Below are 13476 nucleotides of genomic sequence, written 5' to 3' on the forward strand. Positions count from 1 at the left end.
GGATTATAGATTGCTAGATTAGAGCAGGGCTGTCAAAACTCATTCGGGATTATAGATTGCTAGATTAGAGCAAGGCTGTCAAAACACATTTGGGATTATAGATTGCTAGATTAGAGCAGGGCTGTCAAAACTCATTTGGGATTATAGATTGCTAGATTAGAGCAGGGCTGTCAAAACACATTTGGGATTATAGATTGCTAGATTAGAGCAGGGCTGTCAAAACTCATTTGGGATTATAGATTGCTAGATTAGAGCAGGGCTGTCAAAACACATTTGGGATTATAGATTGCTAGATTAGAGCAGGGCTGTCAAAACCCATTTGGGATTATAGATTGCTAGATTAGAGCAGGGCTGTCAAAACTCATTTGGGATTATAGATTGCTAGATTAGAGCAGGGCTGTCAAAACACATTTGGGATTAATAGATTGCTAGATTAGAGCAGGGCTGTCAAAACACATTTGGGATTATAGATTGCTAGATTAGAGCAGGGCTGTCAAAACTCATTCGGGATTATAGATTGCTAGATTAGAGCAAGGCTGTCAAAACACATTTGGGATTATAGATTGCTAGATTAGAGCAGGGCTGTCAAAACACATTTGGGATTATAGATTGCTAGATTAGAGCAGGGCTGTCAAAACTCATTCGGGATTATAGATTGCTAGATTAGAGCAAGGCTGTCAAAACACATTTGGGATTATAGATTGCTAGATTAGAGCAGGGCTGTCAAAACACATTCCATGGGGAGGGCCGAGTGTTTTCAGGTTTTAGTTTGTTCCCTTTAAATTAAGCCCAAAACAACCAGGTGAGGGGAGTTCCTTATTAATTAGTGACCTTAATAATTTGATCAAGTACATGGGAGGTGTGGAAAACCCTGCTCTGGGGAATGAGTTGGACACCTGTGCATTAGAGCGTTGCCAAAGTGAGACAATATCACCCTTAGATTGGTTGAGTCTGTGCTCACCCCATTCTCATGGAGTAGATGAGGAGTTTGTCAAATTATCCTGTTGGCGGATGAATGTGCTGAAGTCTACTGCCCTCGGACGCCCCATGTGTCACTATACTACCCACTACCCCCATCATACTGCATACGGTCCCACTACCCCCATCATACTGCATACGGTCCCACTACCCCCATCATACTGCATGAGGTCCCACTACCCCCATCATACGGCATATGGTCCCACTACCCCCATCATACTGCATATGGTCCCACTACCCCCATCATACTGCATACGGTCCCACTACCCCCATCATACTGCATACGGTCCCACTACCCCCATCATACTGCATACGGTCCCACTACCCCCATCATACTGCATACGGTCCCACTACCCCCATCATACTGCATACGGTCCCACTACCCCCATCATACTGCATACGGTCCCACTACCCCCATCATACTGCATACGGTCCCACTACCCCCATCATACTGCATATGGTCCCACTACCCCCATCATACTGCATACGGTCCCACTACCCCCAGCATACTGCATATGGTCCCACTACCCCCATCATATTGCATACGGTCCCACTACCCCCATCATACGGCATATGGTCCCACTACCCCCATCATACTGCATATGGTCCCACTACCCCCATCATACGGCATACGGTCCCACTACCTACCCCCATCACAGGGTAAAGACAGACATATGGTCCCACTACCCCCCATCACAGGGTAAAGACAGACATATGGTCCCACTACCCCCATCACAGGGTAAAGACAGACATATGGTCCCACTACCCCCATCACAGGGTAAAGACAGGCATACGGTCCCACTACCCCCATCGCAGGGTAAAGACAGACAGACGGTCCCACTACCCCCCATCACAGGGTAAAGACAGACATATGGTCCCACTACCCCCCATCACAGGGTAAAGACAGGCATATGGTCCCACTACCCCCCATCACAGGGTAAAGAGAGACATACGGTCCCACTACCCCCCATCACAGGGTAAAGACAGACATATGGTCCCACTACCCCCATCACAGGGTAAAGACAGGCATATGGTCCCACTACCCCCCATCACAGGGTAAAGACAGACATACAGTCCCACTACCCCCCATCACAGGGTAAAGACAGACATACGGTCCCACTACCTACCCCCCATCACAGGGTAAAGACAGACATACGGTCCTACTACTTCCCATCACAGGGTAAAGACAGACATATGGTCCCACTACCCCCATCATACGGCATACGGTCCCACTACCCCCATCACAGGGTAAAGACAGACATATGGTCCCACTACCCCCCATCACAGGGTAAAGACAGACATACGGTCCCACTACCCCCCATCACAGGGTAAAGACAGACATATGGTCCCACTACCCCCATCACAGGGTAAAGACAGACATACGGTCCCACTACCCCCATCACAGGGTAAAGACAGGCATACGGTCCCACTACCCCCATCACAGGGTAAAGACAGACATATGGTCCCACTACCCCCCATCACAGGGTAAAGACAGGCATACAGTCCCACTACCCCCCATCACAGGGTAAAGACAGACATACGGTCCCACTACCTACCCCCCATCACAGGGTAAAGACAGACATATGGTCCCACTACCCCCATCACAGGGTAAAGACAGACATACGGTCCCACTACCCCCATCACAGGGTAAAGACAGACATATGGTCCCACTACCCCCCATCACAGGGTAAAGACAGACATACGGTCCCACTACCCCCCATCACAGGGTAAAGACAGGCATACGGTCCCACTTCCACTGAAACGAAAGAAACAAAGTTTCTAAACTCCTATCTCTGCTCCTTTGCTTCCGCGTCTGAGCCTCATCACCTCGTCAGTGTCAGAGTTGACTGGTTGTGGCCTTATTGGCAGATATCCTGGGAGTTGATAGAAGGAAATCTCTTCCAGTCCAAACTGGTAAAGATCATGATTCATTCATCACTAGGAGACTTTGGGCAGAGGTGAAGGAGAAGGTCTGAGGTGACCATATGGCACAGAGGCATAACACAGCTGGTCTTCAGTCTGCCTGACTGGCACTGGCCAGAGTGACTGAAGGAGAGGACACCTTGCTCAATCCTGCTGCACTTACAGTACAGTGATTTATGTCCCATCCGTGCATGGGGTGTGTGCGTGTGCGTGTGTGTGCGTGTGTGCGTGTGTGCGTGTGTGCGTGCGTGTGTGCGTGCGTGCGTGTGTGCGTGTGTGCGTGCGTGTGTGTGTGTGTGTTTTGAATTGCCACACTGCTCCATGATGCACAGGCCAACTGACCCTGCAGTCCTGCTGGGTTGTTGCTAGGCAACGTGGAGCAGAGATGGTTCATTAGCCAATCAGGATCAGAGTTGAGAGGTTCGGGAACACTCTGATGTCCAATTAAAACATGATTATTTACTGATTTAGGCCACTAGGGTGCATTAATAATAATACATTTTTTTTTTGTCAATATCCAAACTATCAAATCACTAAGTATGTATTAGACAGTGGGCACTGCAATATGATACAACATTAAGCACTAATATGATAGTATGGGAATTGGAACTTTCCTCTTAGGTTGTAATGACTTGTAACAGACAGACAGACAGACAGACAGACAGACAGACAGAGAGACAGACAGACAGAGAGACAGAGAGACAGACAGAGAGACAGACAGACAGACAGACAGACAGACAGACAGACAGACAGACAGACAGACAGACAGACAGACAGGCAGAAAGACAGACAGACAGACGGACAGAGACAGACAGACAGACAGACAGACAGACAGACAGACAGACAGACAGACAGACAGACAGACAGACAGACAGACAGACAGACAGACAGACAGACAGACAGAGACAGACAGACAGACAGACAGACAGACAGAAAGACAGACAGACAGACAGACAGACAGAGACAGACAGACAGACAGACAGACAGACAGACAGACAGACAGACAGACAGACCATTTGATTTGAATTCCGCGCTCTGCAATGTCCCCCGATGTTCCTCTAGCCGTAACAGGATTTATCTAATTGGGGAAAAATATCAAAATCCAAGATCGAGAACCATTTCACTGTATAACTCTTCACTACAAGCTGTCTCCACTCCTCCTCTCCTCCTCTCCTAGCTCACTCTATTCCCTGTGAATACCATTACTGAACTCGCCTTAGCTAAGGCAATCTAAAGTGACAAGTCTGTCACTTTCTTCCTACTGCCCTCTCTCTCTAGGCTGTACAACCCCAGTGAAGGATAGGAGGTCACATTAATCAGTGAAGGATAGGAGGCCACATTAATCAGTGAAGGAAAGGAGGCTACATTAATCAGTGAAGGATAGCAGGCCACATTAATCAGTGAAGGAAAGAGGCATCATCCCTGAGGGTTGCTCAGCGGTCAGTGGATCATACTTACCGGTTGGGTCGCTGTCCTCAGATCATACTTACCGGTTGGGTCGCTGTCCTCAGATCATACTTACCGGTTGGGTCGCTGTCCTCAGATCATACTTACCGGTTGGGTCACTGTCCTCAGATCATACTTACCGGTTGGGTCGCTGTCCTCAGATCATACTTACCGGTTGGGTCGCTGTCCTCAGATCATACTTACCGGTTGGGTCACTCTCCTCAGATCATACTTACCGGTTGGGTCACTGTCCTCAGATCATACTTACCGGTTGGGTCACTGTCCTCAGATCATACTTACCGGTTGGGTCGCTGTCCTCAGATCATACTTACCGGTTGGGTCGCCGTTCTCAGATCATACTTACCGGTTGGGTCACTGTCCTCAGATCATACTTACCGGTTGGGGTCACTGTCCTCAGATCATACTTACCGGTTGGGTCGCTGTCCTCAGATCATACTTACAGGTTGGGTCACTGTCCTCAGATCGTACTTACCGGTTGGGTCACTGTCCTCAGATCATACTTACCGGTTGGGTCGCTGTCCTCAGATCATACTTACCGGTTGGGTCGCTGTCCTCAGATCATAGTTACCGGTTGGGTCGCTGTCCTCAGACCATACTTACCGGTTGGTTCGCTGTCCTCAGATCATACTTACCTGTTGTGTCACTGTCCTCAAATCATAGGTACCGGTTGGGTCACTGTCCTCAGATCATACTTACCGGTTGGGTCGCCGTCCTCAGATCATACTTATCGGTTGGGTCACTGTCCTCAGATCATACTTACCTGTTGGGTCGCTGTCCTCAGATCATACTTACCGGTTGGGTCGCCGTCCTCAGATCATACTTACTGGTTGGGCCACTGTCCTCAGATCATACTTACCGGTTGGGTCACTGTCCTCAGATCTTACTTACCGGTTGGGTCGCTGTCCTCAGGTCATACTTGCAAGAAGTATTTAACAACAGAGGTTGTGTTACGGGGATAAGGACTGGTCTGAGATTAGGTTTCCAGAATCTAAAAGACACATTAAATCAAATCAAACTTTATTAGTCACATGGGTTGAATACAACAGGTGTAGACTATACAGTGAAATGCTGAATACAACAGGTGTAGACTACACAGTGAAATGCTGAATACAACAGGTGTAGAATACACAGTGAAATGCTCACTGACAAGCCCTTAGCCATAAGAATAAGAGATATAAAAGTAACAAGTAATTAAAGAGGAGCAGTAAAAAAATAACACTATATACAGGGGGGTGTGGAGGCTATATACAGGGTATTACGGTACAGAGTCAATGTGGAGGCTATATACAGGGTATTACGGTACAGAGTCAATGTGGAGGCTATATACAGGGTATTACGGTACAGAGTCAATGTGGAGGCTATATACAGGGTATTACGGTACAGAGTCAATGTGGAGGCTATATACAGGGTATTACGGTACAGAGTCAATGTGGAGGCTATGTACAGGGTATTACGGTACAGAGTCAATGTGGAGGCTAAGTACAGGGTATTACGGTACAGAGTCAATGTGGAGGCTATATACAGGGTATTACGGTACAGAGTCAATGTGGAGGCTATATACAGGGTGTTACGGTACAGAGTCAATGTGGAGGCTATATACAGGGTATTACGGTACAGAGTCAATGTGGAGGCTATATACAGGGTATTACGGTACAGAGTCAATGTGGAGGCTATATACAGAATATTACGGTACAGAGTCAATGTGGAGGCTATATACAGGTTATTACGGTACAGAGTCAATGTGGAGGCTATATACAGGGTGTTACGGTACAGAGTCAATGTGGAGGCTATATACAGGGTATTACGGTACAGAGTCAATGTGGAGGCTATATACAAGGTATTACGATACAGAGTCAATGTGGAGGCTATATACAGGGTGTTACGGTACAGAGTCAAAGTGGAGGCTATATACAGGGTGTTACGGTACAGAGTCAATGTGGAGGCTATATACAGGGTGTTACGGTACAGAGTCAATGTGGAGGCTATATACAGGGTGTTACGGTACAGAGTCAATGTGGAGGCTATATACAGGTTGTTACGGTACAGAGTCAATGTGGAGGCTATATACAGGGTGTTACGGTACAGAGTCAATGTGGAGGCTATATACAGGGTATTACGGTACAGAGTCAATGTGGAGGCTATATACAGGGTATTACGGTACAGAGTCAATGTGGAGGCTATGTACAGGGTATTACGGTACAGAGTCAATGTGGAGACTATACACAGGGGGTACCGGTACAGAGTCAATGTGGAGGCTATACACAGGGTGTTACGGTACAGAGTTAATGTGGAGACTATATACAGGGGGAACAGGGTCAATGTGGAGGCTATATACATGGTGTTACGGTACAGAGTCAATGTGGAGGCTATATATAGGGTATTACGGTACAGAGTCAATGTGGAGGCTATATACAGGGTATTACGGTACTGAGTCAATGTGGAGGCTATATACAGGGGGTACCGGTACAGAGTCAATGTGGAGGTTATATACAGGGTGTTACGGTACAGAGTCATTGTGGAGACTATACACAGGGGGTACCGGTACAGAGTCAATGTGGAGGCTATATACAGGGTATTACGGTACAGAGTCAATGTGGAGGCTATATACAGGGTATTACGGTACAGAGTCAATGTGGTGGTTATATACACGGTATTACGGTACAGAGTCAATGTGGTGGTTATATACAGGGTATTACGGTACAGAGTCAATGTGGTGGTTATATACAGGGTATTACGGTACAGAGTCAATGTGGTGGTTATATACAGGGTATTACGGTACAGAGTCAATGTGGTGGTTATATACAGGGTATTATGGTACAGAGTCAATGTGGAGGCTATATACAGGGTATTACGGTACAGAGTCAATGTGGTGGTTATATACAGGGTATTATGGTACAGAGTCAATGTGGAGGCTATATACAGGGTATTACGGTACAGAGTCAATGTGGAGGCTATATACAGGGTATTACGGTACAGAGTCAATGTGGAGGCTATATACAGGGTATTACGGTACAGAGTCAATGTGGAGGCTATATACAGGGTATTACGGTACAGAGTCAATGTGGAGGCTATATACAGGGTATTACGGTACAGAGTCAATGTGGAGGCTATATACAGGGTATTACGGTACAGAGTCAATGTGGAGGCTATATACAGGGTATTACGGTACAGAGTCAATGTGGAGGCTATATACAGGGTATTACGGTACAGAGTCAATGTGGAGGCTATATACAGGGTATTACGGTACAGAGTCAATGTGGAGGCTATATACAGGGTATTACGGTACAGAGTCAATGTGGAGGCTATATACAGGGTATTACGGTACAGAGTCAATGTGGAGGCTATATACAGGGTGTTACGGTACAGAGTCAATGTGGAGGCTATATACAGGGTATTACGGTACAGAGTCAATGTGGAGGCTATATACAGGGTATTACGGTACAGAGTCAATGTGGAGGCTATATACAGGGTATTACGGTACAGAGTCAATGTGGAGGCTATATACAGGGTATTACGGTACAGAGTCAATGTGGAGGCTATATACAGGGTATTACGGTACAGAGTCAATGTGGAGGCTATATACAGGGTATTATGGTACAGAGTCAATGTGCGGGGGCATCGGTTCGTTGAGGTAGTATGTTCATGTAGGTAGAGCTAATTAAAGTGACTATGCAAAGATGACAGCAGAGCAGTGGTGTGGAGCGGGCGGGGGGCAATGTGAATAGATGTTCAGGAGTCTTATGTCTTGGGGGGTAGAAGCTGTTTAGAAGCCTCCTGGACCTAGATTTGGCGCCCCGGTACCGGTTGCCTTTTCGGTAGCAGAGAGAACAGTCTATGACTAGGTTGGCTGGAGTCTTTGACAATTTTTAGGTCCTGCCTCTGACACCGCCTGGTATAGAGGTCCTGGATGGCAGGAAGCTTGGCCCCCGTGATGTACTGGGCCGTTCGCACTACCCTCTGTTGTGCCTTGTGGTCGGAGGCTGAGCAGTTGCCGTACCAGGCGGTGATGCAACCAGTCAGGACGCTCTCATCTCCTTTGTCTTGATCTCGATATGTCTCTCTCTGTGTGTGTGTCTCTCTATCTCTCAATCTCTGTCTCTCTCTCTGTATCTGTCTATCTGTCTCTGTCTCTCTCTCTGTCCTTCTCTTTCTCTCTCTCTCTGTCTCTCTGTCTCTGTGTCTCTGTCTCTGTCTCTCTCTGTTTCTCTCTCTCTCTGTATTTGTCTATCTGTCTCTGTCTCTCTCTCTGTCCCTCTCTCTCTCTCTGTGTCTCTGTCTCTGTCTCTCTCTCTCTCTCTCTCTCTCTATTTCTCTCTTTCTGTCTCTGTCTATCTCTGCGCTTCTCTCTCTCTATGTCTCTCTCTCTCTGTTTCTCTCTCTCTCTCTTTGTTTCTCTCTGTCTCTCTCTGTTTCTCTCTGTGTCTCTGTCTGTCTGTTTCTCTCTCTCTGTTTCTCTCTCTCTGTGTCTCTGTCTCTGTCTGTCTCTCTCTCTCTCTCTGTCTGTCTCTCTCTCTGTCTCTCTGTCTCTCTCTCTCTGTTTCTCTCTCTGTCTGTCTCTCTCTCTCTCTCTCTGTTTCTCTCTCTCTTTAAGAGATGCTGCAGTTACACACACTCTCTTATCTCTCTATTAGAACATTCAGCAAATGAAAATATAGTCTTGTCTATTTTATATTTGATATTTTAATATACTGGATGGAGAAGGCTTGTTTGACAAGAGTGGAATCTAAATTAAATCACAATGCAATCACATGCCCGCCCAATGTAAAGTTACAGGAGGACAGCCTTAGATGTATGATTTATTAGACGGTGAAGTTCAAACTTTAATTCTTTATTTTGTCAAACATATAAAATATGAACACATAGTGAGTGACCTGTGTGAGACCGATGGCCAAACTCCTGGGTCATGCTTGGTGTCATGTCACGCCCTGCAATCTGCTAGTGACACACCGTAAGGCAAGGACATCTCACCTTCCTTCCTGACTGTCACACACACACACAGAGCAAACTCACACACGCACACACACGCGCACACACACACACACACACACACACACACACACACACACACACACACACACACACACACACACACACACACACACACACACACACACACACACACATATCAATACACACACACAGACACACACATGAAGGTGAGTGCATGAAAACGCTGTGACCCCTAACTTCTGTCAGTACAGTCTCACTCCTTGAGAATGAAGGCAAGTAGGAGGGGAGGTGTGAAAGGAGGAGAGGAGGAGAGAGAGACGGGAAGTAGAGTAGAGAGAGGGAGAGAGAGAGAGGCTATGTGCACACTGGCCACAAAATGAGGTGGAAACTGAGCTGCACTTCCTAACCTCCTATCCAATGAATGACAATATTAGAGACACATATATCCCTCAGATTACACAGATCCACAAAGAATTCGAAAACAAAATTTTGATAAACTCCCATATCTACTGGGTGAAATTCCACAGTGTGCCATCACAGCAACAATATTTGTGACCTGTTGCCACGAGAAAAGGTCAACCAGTGAAGAACAAACACCATTGTAAATACAAACAATATTTATGTTTATTTATTTCCCCTTGTGTACTTTAACCATTTGTACATCGTTACAACACTGTATATATCCATCATACTTTATTATTTTGGAACTTCTGTTTGTGTAATGTTAACTGTTCATTTGTATTGTTTATTTCACTTTTGTTTATTATCTACTTCATTTGCTTTGGCAATGTTAACATATGTTTAACATGTTAATAAAGCCCCTGAATTGAATTGAGAGAGGTCTTTTTGTTGAGTTTTGTCATATGTCAATTGTGCAGAGTTGAGGACGGTGTCAAGCGCATGACACAGAACTGAGTAAAAATAACGTACTATACTCTGAAAAATAAATCAGCCAAAATAATCCAAGCAGGGACAATAAACACGACGAACACAAACCAGGAATAATCACACACAAAACATAATGGGAACCAGAGGGTTAAATAGGGAAATAATAATAACTAAATGGGAACCAGGTGTGAATAATCAAGACAAAACAAATGGAAAACAGAAACATGGATCGGTGGCAGCTAGAAAGCCTGTGACGACGAGCGCCGAACGCCGCCAACTTCGGCGGAAGTCGTGACAAGTTTTTATAAAACCTATATTTTATACTCAAGTATTAACACAAATAAATGGCACACTGTGCCTTTTCAGAAATTAAACAACAAATGTGTCATTCTTAAATAAACATTGAATAATGAAATCATAAAAAAATAAATAATGATAGTTTCCCCTCAAAACAAACCGCTCCTTCGTAAATCCACTTCTTCTCAAACAATGGGAGATCTTTTACAGCCCGAGAAGAACTCAAAATCCACTTTTATTCTAGCTTTGACTAATCCTTTAAAAACATCCTGCCCATATCCCATGTCTATCTTATGTTTCCGACAAGCTAAAATAACATTGAACAGTTTCTCTTCGGTTGCTTACTGTATTGAACCCTAAAGTAAAAACGGTGTTATAGAGAATCTCCCCTACAGCTGGTAACAAAGACTCCAGTACCTCAAAGAGGGGCTTTATCCTCTCACACTCCATTAAACAGTGAACAAATGTTTCTCTTGTATTACATAAAGGACATCCATCTCCGACATCTGAGTTAATGACAGAAACAAAAGCATTAACTGCAATGATAACATGTATCACCCCCCATTACATATCACCAGTCCCCTTTAGTAACGGTGGCTTGTACAGTGTTCTCCATGGTGGCTTTACCTTGTCATCAACACCCTCCATTACATATCACCAATCCCCTTTAGTAACGGTGGCTTGTACAGTGTTGTCCATGCTGGCTTTACCTTGTCATCAACACCCTCCATTACATATCACCAGTCCCCTGTACAGTGTTCTCCATGCTGGCTTTACCTTGTCATCAACACCATCCATTACATATCACCAGTCCCCTGTACAGTGTTCTCCATGCTGGTTTTACCTTGTCATCAACACCATCCATTACATATCACCAGTCCCCTGTACAGTGTTCTCCATGCTGGCTTTACCTTGTCATCAACACCCTCCATTACATATCACCAGTCCCCTGTACAGTGTTCTCCATGCTGGCTTTACCTTGTCATCAACACCATCCATTACATATCACCAGTCCCCTGTACAGTGTTCTCCATGCTGGCTTTACCTTGTCATCAACACCCTCCATTACATATCACCAATCCCCTTTAGTAACGGTGGCTTGTACAGTGTTGTCCATGCTGGCTTTACCTTGTCAGCAACACCCTCCATTACATATCACCAGTCCCCTGTACAGTGTTCTCCATGCTGGCTTTACCTTGTCAGCAACACCCTCCATTACATATCACCAGTCCCCTGTACAGTGTTCTCCATGCTGGCTTTACCTTGTCAGCAACACCCTCCATTACATATCACCAGTCCCCTGTACAGTGTTCTCCATGCTGGCTTTACCTTGTCATCAACACCCTCCATTACATATCACCAGTCCCCTTTAGTAACGGTGGCTTGTACAGTGTTCTCCATGCTGGCTTTACCTTGTCAGCAACACCCTCCATTACATATCACCAGTCCCCTGTACAGTGTTCTCCATGCTGGCTTTACCTTGTCAGCAACACCCTCCATTACATATCACCAGTCCCCTGTACAGTGTTCTCCATGCTGGCTTTACCTTGTCAGCAACACCCTCCATTACATATCACCAGTCCCCTGTACAGTGTTCTCCATGCTGGCTTTACCTTGTCAGCAACACCCTCCATTACATATCACCAGTCCCCTGTACAGTGTTCTCCATGCTGGCTTTACCTTGTCATCAACACCCTCCATTACATATCACCAGTCCCCTGTACAGTGTTCTCCATGCTGGCTTTACCTTGTCATCAACACCATCCATTACATATCACCAGTCCCCTGTACAGTGTTCTCCATGCTGGCTTTACCTTGTCAGCAACACCCTCCATTACATATCACCAGTCCCCTGTACAGTGTTCTCCATGCTGGCTTTACCTTGTCAGCAACACCCTCCATTACATATCACCAGTCCCCTGTACAGTGTTCTCCATGCTGGCTTTACCTTGTCAGCAACACCCTCCATTACATATCACCAGTCCCCTGTACAGTGTTCTCCATGCTGGCTTTACCTTGTCAGCAACACCCTCCATTACATATCACCAGTCCCCTGTACAGTGTTCTCCATGCTGGCTTTACCTTGTCATCAACACCCTCCATTACATATCACCAGTCCCCTGTACAGTGTTCTCCATGCTGGCTTTACCTTGTCATCAACACCATCCATTACATATCACCAGTCCCCTGTACAGTGTTCTCCATGCTGGCTTTACCTTGTCATCAACACCCTCCATTACATATCACCAGTCCCCTGTACAGTGTTCTCCATGCTGGCTTTACCTTGTCAGCAACACCCTCCATTACATATCACCAGTCCCCTGTACAGTGTTCTCCATGCTGGCTTTACCTTGTCATCAACACCCTCCATTACATATCACCAGTCCCCTGTACAGTGTTCTCCATGCTGGCTTTACCTTGTCATCAAGGCCCAGTTTTACCCTCCAAGGAGTGTCTTTTCTATTTTTCAACATATCTTTATATAAAACCTTGACACACCCCCTATATAACTCCTTCCTATTCACCTCATCCAAACCCACCGCTTCCAACCCTCTCAAATCCAGTAATGAAGTCTTTCTGTCTGACTCTGGGATATTGGGTGTAATCCCTAGTCTGCCTGACTCTGGGATATTGGGTCTAATCCCTAGTCTGTCTGACTCTGGGATATTGGGTGTAATCCCTAGTCTGCCTGACTCTGGGATATTGGGTGTAATCCCTAGTCTGCCTGACTCTGGGATATTGGGTGTAATCCCTAGTCTGTCTGACTCTGGGATATTGGGTGTAATCCCTAGTCTGTCTGACTCTGGGATATTGGGTGTAATCCCTAGTCTGTCTGACTCTGGGATATTGGGTGTAATCCCTAGTCTCTCTGACTCTGGGATATTGGGTGTAATCCTTAGTCTCTCTGACTCTGGGATATTGGGTGTAATCCCTATTCGGTCTGACTCTGGGATATTGGGTCTAATCCCTAGT

The sequence above is a fragment of the Oncorhynchus mykiss genome, chromosome 9, assembly GCF_057628025.1.
Source record: "Oncorhynchus mykiss isolate SJ-2025 chromosome 9, ASM5762802v1, whole genome shotgun sequence".
In the NCBI taxonomy this organism is placed as follows: Eukaryota; Metazoa; Chordata; class Actinopteri; order Salmoniformes; family Salmonidae; genus Oncorhynchus; species Oncorhynchus mykiss.